Genomic DNA, 12,603 nt, shown 5'->3' on the forward strand with positions numbered 1-12,603 from the left:
AGCTCAAACACTAACCCTAATCCCATTCCTTATCCTCACTGAGGTTGCATACTATTGGCTAGTCCAAACTATACCCCAAGGTACAACATGGCCTAGTCCAGAATATACCAGGGATATAATGTGGACTCGCCCAGACAGTACTGGATCTGTGCTGCCAGGATACCCTAGGCCCTGGAGGTACAGTGCCTTCAGAAAGTATTCATACCTCTTGAGTTTTTTCACATTTTGTTGTTACAGCCTGAATTTAGAATGGATTAAATTGAGATTTTTTCCCACTGATCTACACATAATACCGCCATAATGTCAAAGTGGAAAAAAAATGTGGACATTTTTACAAAATAATTAAAAATTAAACACAGAACCTCTAGGTCTTTGTCTTCAATTTTACATTTGTATTTTATTTTCTGGATTCTCCTCTTTAGTTTTGGGTTTGATTTCCTCTTTGGAATTGCTGTATTTGTCCTGTCTCCTTTCTGAGCATCTCCCTCCGTCTCTCGAGTCGTTGCTTCCAAGGTGGTGCTTGTTTTTTTTATTTGTGGAACCTGTTCTGTTCTTGCGGTGGTGTTTCGTTGTTACTTTTTCCCGAATGAATAGTGCTGCTGCAAAATTCACTATGTTTATTTCATTCAGTGGGGTGGATTTTGGAATTGTTTAAAAAAAAATTTGGTTTGTTCTGCTGATTAGTGCTTTGGTGCGTTTATTATTATGCAGTCAAATTAGTCGTGGTCTATCAGTTGGGATTATTCTCACCTCTATCTTATGAGCCAGCTCCTTTTGCAGATCATGATGTTACTCATCATCGCCTCCCTACTCCTCTGCCTCTTCTGTCCCTCTGTACCTCTTTGTCTTTCCGCGCATTATAATTTGTATTTGTTTGTGTTGCAGCCCATGAATCAGTCTCCTTCACCGCCTATCCCCCTCGCTTCAGATGCAGAGCACCTTCTTCATGGAAGGGTGTGTGTGTGTGTGTGTGTGTGTGTGTGTGTGTGTGTGTGGTTGTTAACACTCATGGATGTTAAATTGGGCAGCTAGTCTGCCAGCGTTAGATGGTGGATGTTAATATCCCACTGTGTCCTTAGGGAAGATCGAGTGGGTGAGCTATCACCAGCACCATGAGAAGAAGACCGAGCACTCCTTTTGCATCTTCAGATGTGTCGGGCTGCCGAAGCAGTTTTCTGGGCTTGTGGGCACCACTCTGGACGGGTCGCCACACCGACTCAGGATACTCGAATGGCTCATTCTTCCCCGTAAGCTGGTACTCATTTTGCTGACTTCAGAAGGATGAAAGGCTGAGTCAACCCACCTGGTGTTAATTCAATGACACGACAGGGGCTCAAACTCAACACCCCAACATCTTAAGGCAGACACCTTAACCGTTAAGTCAGCACGAGGCTTGCCAGCACCATGAACAAATGACATATTCCTGCCTGGGATTGCGAGTCGCAAGTGGTTTGGTCTTCTTGGAGGTTCCGTGACACCAGGTTGCCGTGTTTGCTATCTCGGTTTGTGGTTGTTGTCTCGGCAGCAGCTTCTGCACTATAAACGAATTCGATAGGTAGTTGGCATGCTTTTCGATTCAACACCTGGGTCTAAACTAAACGATTCAGGAAGAAGGGTCTTGATTGGTCCACAGCAGCGGTGCAATTCCTCATGAGCCCAGGAACGCAACCATAGCTGTTGTCTTAATCTCCTGCATGTTAAAAACAATATTGATCTTCGTTGAGTTCGCTGCTCGTTCGTGATCGGCACGTTTGTATCGGCCGACACCACACAACGAGCAGACATTTTGTGCTCCCAGGTACAACCGAATGGCCGTGGTTCTTCAAGGAGTCTCCTTGCACTGCAGAGGAGGGCTCGAGGCAGCTCTCTTAACAAACAAAAAAAAAAAGTTCAAACGACGCAGACTCCCATTTCGGTTGCGGTGGGTGACAAGATGCCCGCGGAAGCGCTGGGGCCCAGAGGGGGAGATTAAAGGAGGCCGCGGCCCCCGGGGCTCGATGATGGCGCTTGTTACCAAGCATGGTTTGCGGGCGCCGGGCGGGCGCTTCGATGTCCTCCTTTCGACGCCACCGGCGCGGATATTAAAGGCGATCGGGGATGGTTTGGGTTAGGCGGAAAGAGGAGACGGCTGGCCAAGGGATTGGGGCTGAAGGGCCATTATCGTGGTGCTGACGTGCGCCCTGCCCGCTGTGCTTTCGCCTTTTGCCGCGCTTTTCCGGCGGCTTTTGGCAGCGATACAGAGGATGGGGAAATGAGCTACACGTGGCCGATCAAAAAATAAAATAAAAACTTTTAACCAACACTGACTCGGCAACCTTTTATACAGAGAGGGAGGCAGCTGTTCCGATGTCTCTGTCGGTTTGTTCTTTTATACACAGACCCCCTGCGGAGTGTACCCTACACATTATGTAGCCAACTTACCATAGTAACCACAGGTATGACTTTGTAACAATCAGAGGTATGAGTAACCATCAAGGATGTGTTCCTGATAACCAATGGTAATGAGTTCGTAATACGAGTCACCAGAGTTATGATATTACCATAATAACCAGAGATATGATATTACTATAATAACCAGATATATTACCATAATAACCAGATATATTACCATAATAACCAGATATATTACCATAATAACCAGAGATATGATATTACCATAATAACCAGATATATTACCATAATAACCAGATATGATATTACCATAATAACCAGAGATATGATATTACCATAATAACCAGAGATATGATATTACCATAATAACCAGAGATATGATATTACCATAATAACCAGAGATATGATATTACCATAATAACCAGAGATATGATATTACCATAATAACCAGATATATTACCATAATAACCAGATATATGATATTACCGTAATAACCAGAGATATGATATTACCATAATAACCAGATATATTACCATAATAACCAGATATATTACCATAATAACCAGATATGATATTACCATAATAACCAGAGATATGATATTACCATAATAACCAGAGATATGATATTACCATAATAACCAGAGATATGATATTACCATAATAACCAGAGATATGATATTACCATAATAACCAGAGATATGATATTACCAAAATAATCAGAGATGATATTACAAAAACAACCAGATATGATATTACCATAAAAACCAGAGATATGATATTACCATAATAACCAGAGATATGATATTACCATAATATCCAGATATATTACCATAATAACCAGATATATGATATTACCATAATAACCAGAGATATGATATTACCATAATAACCAGATATATTACCATAATAACCAGAGATATGATATTACCATAATAACCAGATATATGATATTACCATAATAACCAGATATGATATTACCATAATACCCAGAGATATGATATTACCATAATAACCAGATATGATATTACCATAAAAACCAGATATGATATTACCATAATAATAATAATAATACATTTATTCTATATAGCGCTTTTCAAGAAGCCCAAAGACGCTTTGACAGAGTACAAAAAACAAGTGCAAAAAGACAAAAATAAATAGGTAAATAATCAAAGCAAAAGGAAGGAGAAGGAGAAGAGATAGTCAGGGGTTAAATGCTGTGGGTTAAATGTTAAATGCAGTGTTGAACAGGTGGGTCTTGAGTGAGAGATATGATATTACCATGATATTACCGTAATCTTGTTTACGGTAATATCATATCGTAAATACCCAGAGATAATACCCAGAGATATTATATTACCTTAATAACCAGATATGATATAACCATAATAACCAGATATGATATTACCATAATACCCAGAGATATGATATTACCATGAAAACCAGATATGATATTACCATAATAACCAGATATGATATTACAATAATAACCAGATATGATATTACAATAATAACCTGAGATATGATATTTTCATAATAACCAGAGGTATGATATTGTTACGTTTGTGGGGGTAGCTGAAGAAATACCTTCAGGAAGTCAGGAATGTATAGTTTAACATGGACCGTGTGACGTGAAGAAAACCCATTTTGATGTACGTGCAGGTTAAGAGGTTATAAGAGCTTAAGCGGTGCAGGTTCATAAGCAGGGTAAACGTGCAGGTTAAGAGTGTTTGCATGTCGCCATGAGGGGCGTGGCTTTTGTGTTAACTAGTTCTCGGGCGGAAGATGAATGAACCCCAGTGTGCAATTGGCCTCCTGTAATTTCCCTTTGTTCTTATAAAACTCAGCAGGCCAGGTAATGGGCTCCATTAGCCAGCCACGCCACCAGGGCCGACAGAAACAGCATTTGCCGATCGACACGTAAATCCCACCTCACGACTGCCGACGTCATCCGAACATTCTCGGTGAGAGATTATACTCCGCCCCCCGACGACTCGTGATGGGGAGGCAATGGCCTTAGCTTCGAAATTGAGTGTCAAGCACCCCGCCCCGAAGACATGGATTGGTCGTGTGACGTCAGGCAGCTGGGGCTAAAAAGAAGAAGGCTCAGTGGCCATATTCTCTTTTTTTTGCCTTGGCTTCGTGGTGGAAGGTCACCGTTTCGTTTCTCTCTCCTGGTCCTGGCTGTGTGAGCAAACGGTCGCAGTTTTCCTGTCCCTCTCTCATTCTGGCTCTCATCTCAAGTGGGCGATGTTGTCTCGGGTGTGCTGGTGAGGCGACGTGTCGGAGCTTTGGAAATTTTGCAATGTTGGAGGAGGGGGTGTTGTTGACTGTGGTGCTTTTTGGGGGAGGAGAGAGCCGCATATTGCTTGGCGGTGGAAGTGAGGAAGGGTCGGTTGGCTGCTTGCTCGTGCCTGGGCGTTTTTGGCACCATTGTGGATGCCTCGACGCTCTGTCCTTTCGCCGACAGACCAGACCCGTTCACCAAACACCAGTCCCCTCGTTGAGACCGAGCTAAGTGCCGGCCAGCAGAAATCTTATTTATTTTAGTTTCGTTTTCCCCTTGTTTGTATATGAGTCTGAATGGAGACGTCTCAAGTTAGGATATTGTTTTTACCTCGCATTCATTTTATTTGTTTTACAATTATTCTTAATGAATTCATTATTCATTGAATTTCAATTTCTTGTCCAATTCGTTTTTGTGTTTGTGGGTCGAGGGATAACCCCGTGTCGGCCGTCCGATCAGGTAAGGCTTCGGGCTTTTCCTGCACGCGCGAAAAGATAATACCGCCACGTTTCGAAATATGCCTCGGAGTAAAGCAATGTTTGGCTATCTGCTGCCCGTGGTCTTAATCACCGGCGACACGACAATATTACCATAGTAATCAGAGATACAATATTACCATAATATGATATTATGATATCATATTAGGGTATGATATTACCATAATATTATGGCTTGTTATTGTCACCTCACCAACTTATCTACCAAGTTGTGTCATAACTCGTCCACAACTTTTTTAAATATCATGCTACAAGCGAGGTACCCGTGCTGAACACGGATGAGCCTATATGCAAACAAGACAATGCAGAAACTGCGAATGCCAAACCATGAACCAATAAATTCCACATTCCAGTGCCGCCTTAAGTCAAACGGCAAGCATGGACAGCCGGTTCGTGAATGGAAGGCAAAACTGCAAATGCCAAATCCGCAAATGTCATGGATGGAAACCGCCACATCATTTCCTCATTCTCCTTTAAACTCGCTCTCTCTATATTTTCATTCCAAACAGCATCATTCCAATCACAAATTAATACTACACCATTAATCTTACTACAGACTTGGTATTTAATATGGAATATTTTTTTGTGGGGGTGAACTTACTTTTCAAGATGTCTTAGAACCAAAAGTTCATTGGAATTATGTTGAAATTATTCTAGATTTTGTTAATGTGACCTTTAAAAGAAACAAAAAACATATTTGACATTTCGTAGCAAATAAATTGATCCTTGAAAGTGATGTAAACTGATATCGAACTCAATTCACGGACAGTACTGTGTTAAACTTCTTTGCGTTTTCCAGAAGTATCTCTTTATTTTGCACATTAGCCAAAATTTTTTTTTAACAAAAACAAAAGTTAAATTACGACTGGGATTACGGACAGTAAAATTACAGTTCAGTTCTTCCTGTAACCACCCCCACGAGCATTCAGGAGAGCACGTACACGTTGAGGCATGCTGTTCACGAGATTTGCCAAGGTTTGGACAGGAATCGCTTGCCATGCAGTGACAATAGCCTGCTGCAATTCACGCACAGAGGCAGGCTGCTGGTCCAAGTTGTCGATTTGACGCGTTAATTCTGCCCACAAGTTCTCTATCGGATGCATATCCGGGGACATGGCAGGCCACTCCATATGCTCAACACCACGGTCAGCAAGAAAGTGTTGGATCATGCGAGCACGATGAGGCCGTGCATTGTCATCTTGGAAGACAAAGTTTCCTCGAAAGGCTGCACGAACAAATGGAAGCAATGTTTCTTCCAGAATGGCCCTGTGCTTGAAGTGGTTCAGGTTTACATTCAGAACAACCAGGTCAGTTTTGCCCCCTGCAGGAAAAGCAGCCCAAGCGGTCACCCCACCACCTCCAGCTTGGACTCTTGGCACTATACAATCTTCGTTGTAGGCTTCATGCACTTGTCTGCGCACTCGGACGCGGCCATATTGACGATAGACCAGAAATCTAGACTTGTCACTGAAGATCACATGATTCCAGTGTCCTGGCTGCCATTGACGGTGCTCTCTGGCCCACTGCAATCGGCGCTGGCGGTGTTGTCTGTTCAGACGTGGCTTTCTCAGGGGACGCCTGGCACGATAGCCTGCTTGAACCAGTCGTTGGTTGACCAGCCTTCTGGATACAGGCACATTTGTCAGTTGCTGCAACTCAGCCCTAAGCCGATTAGCTGACTTGGTACGGCCCTTGCGGACTAACCGGTGCAGCTGGCGATCATCCCTCCTTGTGGATCTGCGGGGACGTCCTGACCTCGGTATTGGAGTAGGGACACCCCTCTGAGCATTTCTTTTCAGGATCTTTGACACCCGACCTTGAGTGATGCCATACTGCCGAGCAATAGCACGCTGTTTCATGCCGGAATTTCGTAAAGCCACCACTAAATGACAAACAGCATTGTCAAGTTGACGGACCATCTCCAGGGGAAGCGGCAATAACTTTTGTAGACGTGCAGCAGTTGTTTTCCACTAATACAGAACGCAACAACCCTTATATACCCGATTGTGAAGCCAATCGTCAAATGTACCTGTCCATACATTTTGTCATGCCACCTGTGATATAATCCTGTTATTGACTTCTTGCTGCGACAGACAATCAGTGACATGGTTCTTTTAACAAAGAAATCACCGAAGCATAAAAGAAACTCACCAGATTGATATACCGTGTTCAGAAAGTAAACCCAAGTCAAGAAAAAAAATATATTCCATATTAAATGCCAAGTCTGCATAATTCACCAAATGTCCGTCCATCTATCTGTCCGTCCATCTGTCTGTCTGTCCGTCCGTCCGTCCGTTCCCAGGTACCACAAAAACGGCTGAACCAATCGCAAATAAATTTTGGGTAGATAATCCTGGGACCGCCTGGAGTAAAATAGGCTATATTGTTTTTCCAATTTCAGCTTTGGTCTCTAGCATTTTCAGGTTTGGACTCCCGCCTAACGTTATTGTCCTGGGTACCGCAAAAACGGCTGCACCGAACGCAACGATACACCTCCATGCCCGTGGCATTCCCACGGGTGACCCCACTAGTATAACAAAATACAGCATTAGAAACACTTATGAGATAAACTAATTATATAGATGCCGTTCTAACATGATAACCAATACAGACAAATCTGCCGGCTAGCAAGGGTGGATACGAGAGACCTTGTACAGATGGAAACTCAAAAAATTGTATTGAGAAATTTATGAAACCTCCCACTCACCTTGGGATGGATAAAAGCGGCATTGTTCGGGAGGAAACTCAAAATCACAATTGCATTGAGATATTATAAAACCAGCAAATCTTTCCACATGCAGTAAATGGCGAAACCTGCGAGTGCCGAACCCGTGATTGCGTTTACATCTGGATAGGGAGCATTTTTGTACGGATGGAAACTCAAAATCAAAATTGTATTGAGAAATTTATGAAACCTCCCACCCACCTTAGGACTCCTGCTGGGACCCCTAAAGGTTCCACAGGAAGTTTGGCAGGGTTAGCCCCAAAACTGAGGTAGTAGTTAGGGGAAGGACAGACAGACACTCCTGTACAGATGAGAGGGGGCGAGGATCACACACAGGGTAGAGGAGTGAGGGTAGTAGGGAGAAGGGAGAGAGGGGTGGAGAGGGTGGAAGACTGACACTTCTACCTTGACTTGATTGACTTGAGAGGGGGGAAGTGGGATGAACCTGCCTTCACTGACTTGTTTCTATTGTTCATTTATAAACATTAAAGCATCGAATGCCCTTCACTTTACAAATTTAAAATTGCTTGAAACCAAACATTATTATTTAATAAATATTAAAATTCCATAGTTAGTCCACATGAATGTGTGATAAAATTGGGGCTTTTGTGGTAAAGGCATCAAAATTGGTATAGATCAAGTTGAATATGTACTAAATGATTTCAGATATAGTACCAAGCTGAATATTTACCCATTAATTACAAATCCCATTCATTACTAATTACAAATTATTCATAAACCCACCCATTCATTAGAAATCCAACTGATTGTGGATGCAAACCTCCTCAACAACATAGCAGCACTGAAGCAGCAGACCCAAGGACCACATATGAGTGGAGTTGCTAGTCATCGGCGTTGCTGAGCCAGGAGCTCGGCCAAAGAGGGCCGCATGGCAACAAGAGTGCACCAATCAGGAAGCTGCACGAAGAGCTGCCAGTCCCTGACCACGCCTCCACCAGGGGCATTATAAGGCTGGAGAATTCCATTACCAGGGCTGGTATGCGTCCAGGGAACATCTGAGTGACAAGCTGAGCCCTCGAAAGCCAGCCATTGTGAGATCGAAGTGTTGCGAGAGCAAGCAGCTATGGAAAGGAGTGGGCTGGTGCGGTGGGGCGAGAGTTGACAAGCTGCTGAGTTTTTCCCTGGACATGCCGGCTGATACACTGACTCACACTCTCTTTCTAACCCTATTTCTAATTCATTTACTTGGAAAGCACGAGAGCATTCAACAATTGCACCCTCGACCCATTCAGGACTGGGTTGCTGACTCGCATTCACAATTTCCTCTGTTGCACCACATTCACAAACACTTTTTCCCACACAATGTACCACATCATCACCCTCTCTTCTTTCTCCCCTGCCCCTCTTTCACGTTGGGACCAACATAACTCTGCAAGCTTACATCGGGTGAGTGAAGGGGTCACCAACAAGCCCAGCCTTCTTCATCTCTGTGCACCTATTTCTTGTCTCATTTCTCAGGAGCAACTGAGGCACCTATGCGCGTAGCATAGAGTCATGTTAAGGTGACTGACTCAGGGGCTCGTGTGCTTAAGGGTCAGGCCTTTTCTATTGTGAACAGTTCTCCCTGCAAATACGTGTCCTTTCAGCTTTTATAAACTTTCCAAACTGTCCTATCATTTTTTCTCTATTGGCTAGACAATATCGTGTAAATAGTTGATGGGAGGTCTGCCCCGCAGTTTCGTTATAGTCAGTGATTAGCCAGCGTCCAAATAGCAACTTAGCATATTGCAAGGCCGTTCTTGATTGACAGTAATGGGGTGTTGAGAGCACAGTTCCCTTTCTGGTGGGGACTAATACCTATCTGTAATACATGCAACTTGTCAGCTTCAGGGTCAAAGGTCCGGAAGTGGGTCTGAGAAGCCCCTCGTGACCTGGACTTGGCGGGATCCGTAACAATATATATTGTTACAGTTTTTAGAACTTTCACATCAAATTTAGTATTAAAATTCCTTATAAATAACCCCTGTGTACATTTCCCCCTTAATTGGCTGTTAATTGAAATGAGCACCTTAGCTAGTCCATGTACAAGCACGTAGCCAATCATAGAATGGCTACGTGGTCGCGTATGCGTGTGAGCATTCAAGTAAGGCATCGATGTGGACCGGGATAGCGGTTAGACCGACGTTTAACCGACGCGAGTTCTCGGTCCGTGCCGGGCTGTGGGTATTGCGGGAGCCGGCAGGGATCGGTGATGCGTCGCTTCTCTTCGGAGCGTCGTGCACGATCCGGGCCTGGCCCCGCTCCGCACGGTCGAGTCCGGGCCTTGCCGGGCAAGGCGACCGGTCCGGGTCGAGGGCAGGTAGGAGGGATCGGAACGGCGCCCCCCCCCCCCCCCCCCCCCGTGGTGGCGGCGTTCCACCCGGGCAAGGTTGGCCCATCGCGCTTGGGAGCGAAAGGCCCTGCGTAGGGATGGTGCTTTTAACCTCGGTCCAACCAAACCGCCTCCCTTGAACCGAATGCCGGACGGACCCAACCCGCGGTCGACCAAACCACCCGAATGCATTGCGCGGCTTTGCGAAGCCGCGCTTTGAGAATGTAATGACACACCGAGGCTCGAAGTTTAATGGACTGTGAAGATGATAGTGTTTCGATTCGAAATTGGGAATAGGGAATATGATTGGCAAATGGGTTTGGTAAATTTGATTGGCGAAGATGATTGGCAGTTCAGATTGGCAAATTTTGATGGTCAGAATTGGAATTTGATGGCAAAATTGATAGTGGGAGATGCCCGATGTGGAGGGACGGCAAATCCACCATCCCTCACATCCCCCGGGCACATGAGCACTAGTTATGGGGTTTTGGCAGTGTAAGCTCGCCGAGGGAGGGTTTGGATAATTGTATAGGGATCTAGAAAAATGACAATAGGTAACGGTAGAGGTAAGTCGCGACATTGTACAGGTAGTCGGGGACGTAGAGAGGTTAGAATGGTTGTTAATGACGTGGTATGTGCTTAGTTTAAAGGGAAGACGGGGAGCACCAAGTTAGAAGGAAACCAGGTAGAGCAGATGATGCAGTGTGTTTGTGGTTTTTATCGAATGAGGCATTGCGTGTGAGAATCTTTGTGTTGAGAGGCAATGCTTGTGAATGGTGCCGTGTGTGTGCAGAAGGTGTATGGAGCAGTGTATGAGTGAGTAATGGTGATTGGGCGTTGTATTGAGCAAATGGTCCCGGAGGAAGGAGGGTGCAGGTGGCACCAGGTGTGATTGCACAGGTGTGCAGAGTGAACAGGTGTATGGAGAATGGTTGTGTGTTGTATGGAAAATGATTGAATGACATAACTAGTATGAAATGGAGTATGGAATGGATGGTGTGGAGTGAGTATGGTGGAAACTGTGGAGTGGAGTGGTTGGTGCGAAGGGAGTGTATGGGGAGGATGGACCCCTATCACGAAAATCCGGGGAGGGTAGTTTAAGAGTTAGGTCGAGGGTATAGGTAAATTGTGGTTGGATATTGGCATCTGTGGTGCGTGTGACAGAATGGTGTTTGGATGGGTGCATTAGTGACGTGGAAATGGCTGGGCGTGTGGCCTGTTAGTGTGTGAGGTTGGTTGGACACTCCGTCACTGTGAGGATGTCGGCCAGGTGAGGTCGCAGGAGCCGGTAGAGTTGTTGTGGATGGGGCCCGAGGATCCGGAGGACGGACCCGGGTAGCCCAGTGCCAGAGAGGGCACCGAGGGGGTAAGTGCCAGGGAGGGCCTTCCCCAGTTAGATAGGTTAGGTAAAGGAGCAGGTAAGCTCGGAGGCAACTGCAGTGGTGGAGGTGTGCAGGTGAGTAGACCTGCTGGGAGAGCCACACGACTCAGTCCCGAAATTGTGCAAAGGCACAGGGAGTTGAATCGGGGGAGTGAGACCCCAAATTGAAGAGCACCACAGTTTGGCCAATGGAAGTTTGGTTCTTAAAACCGCATAGAGTGTAAGATGGCCAATGGTTTTGCAGGGAAAAACCCCGGGTAGTGTAAAGTGTGTTAAAGTCATTTAGAAGGTAGATAGGATGGAAATCTCCTCGCACCATCTGCATCCACTCACCTGAGGTGACGACAGAACTCCACACCGTGCCATGTGTTGTTGTTTTATTTTTGTGCAAATGTTTTGGAAAGGTGAGACGCATCATGACGTGGGTGTGACATTGTGCTGGTTGTTCCATCTCTTCCTCCTTAAGAGGATGGATGATGAATTGGTGATGGCAAATTTAGACATTGGGATTGTAACTAATTTGGAATTAGGGGAGATATGGGGAAGACGTGACGGTAGTGACGAATTTGTAAATGTGTAGGTTTTGTAAATACGGGGTAAGGGGCAAGGGTAGTGTAGGTAACGGGGGGGGGGCATTGTGGGCCTTGCCCCGGGGGGGGGGGAGGCATACGTTATGGACGAACTTTCTCAGCTCGCTCCCATGCGCACCTCACCTTGCATTACCTTTATTGATGTGTACCCTTGTGACCTTACCCTTTCGCTAATGCTGCCACTTTGTCTTCCTTCCACACCCATGGACCGTGCTCTCTGTGGAGCTGAGGGGGAGCGTGCGGGAGCCCGCCATTGTGTGCCCGAATCCCCGCAACCAGCTGCCTGCATCCATGCACCACCATATGGACCACAGTACTGTGGCCGAGCACCATTTATGGACCACCCGTTTTGTGGCATGGCCCCTCTGCTGGGACCGGCCAGGTTGGCCAGAGAAAGGTCTTG

This window comes from Myxine glutinosa, chromosome 7, assembly GCF_964187855.1.
Source record: "Myxine glutinosa chromosome 7, kmMyxGlut1.1, whole genome shotgun sequence".
NCBI classification, from domain to species: domain Eukaryota; kingdom Metazoa; phylum Chordata; class Myxini; order Myxiniformes; family Myxinidae; genus Myxine; species Myxine glutinosa.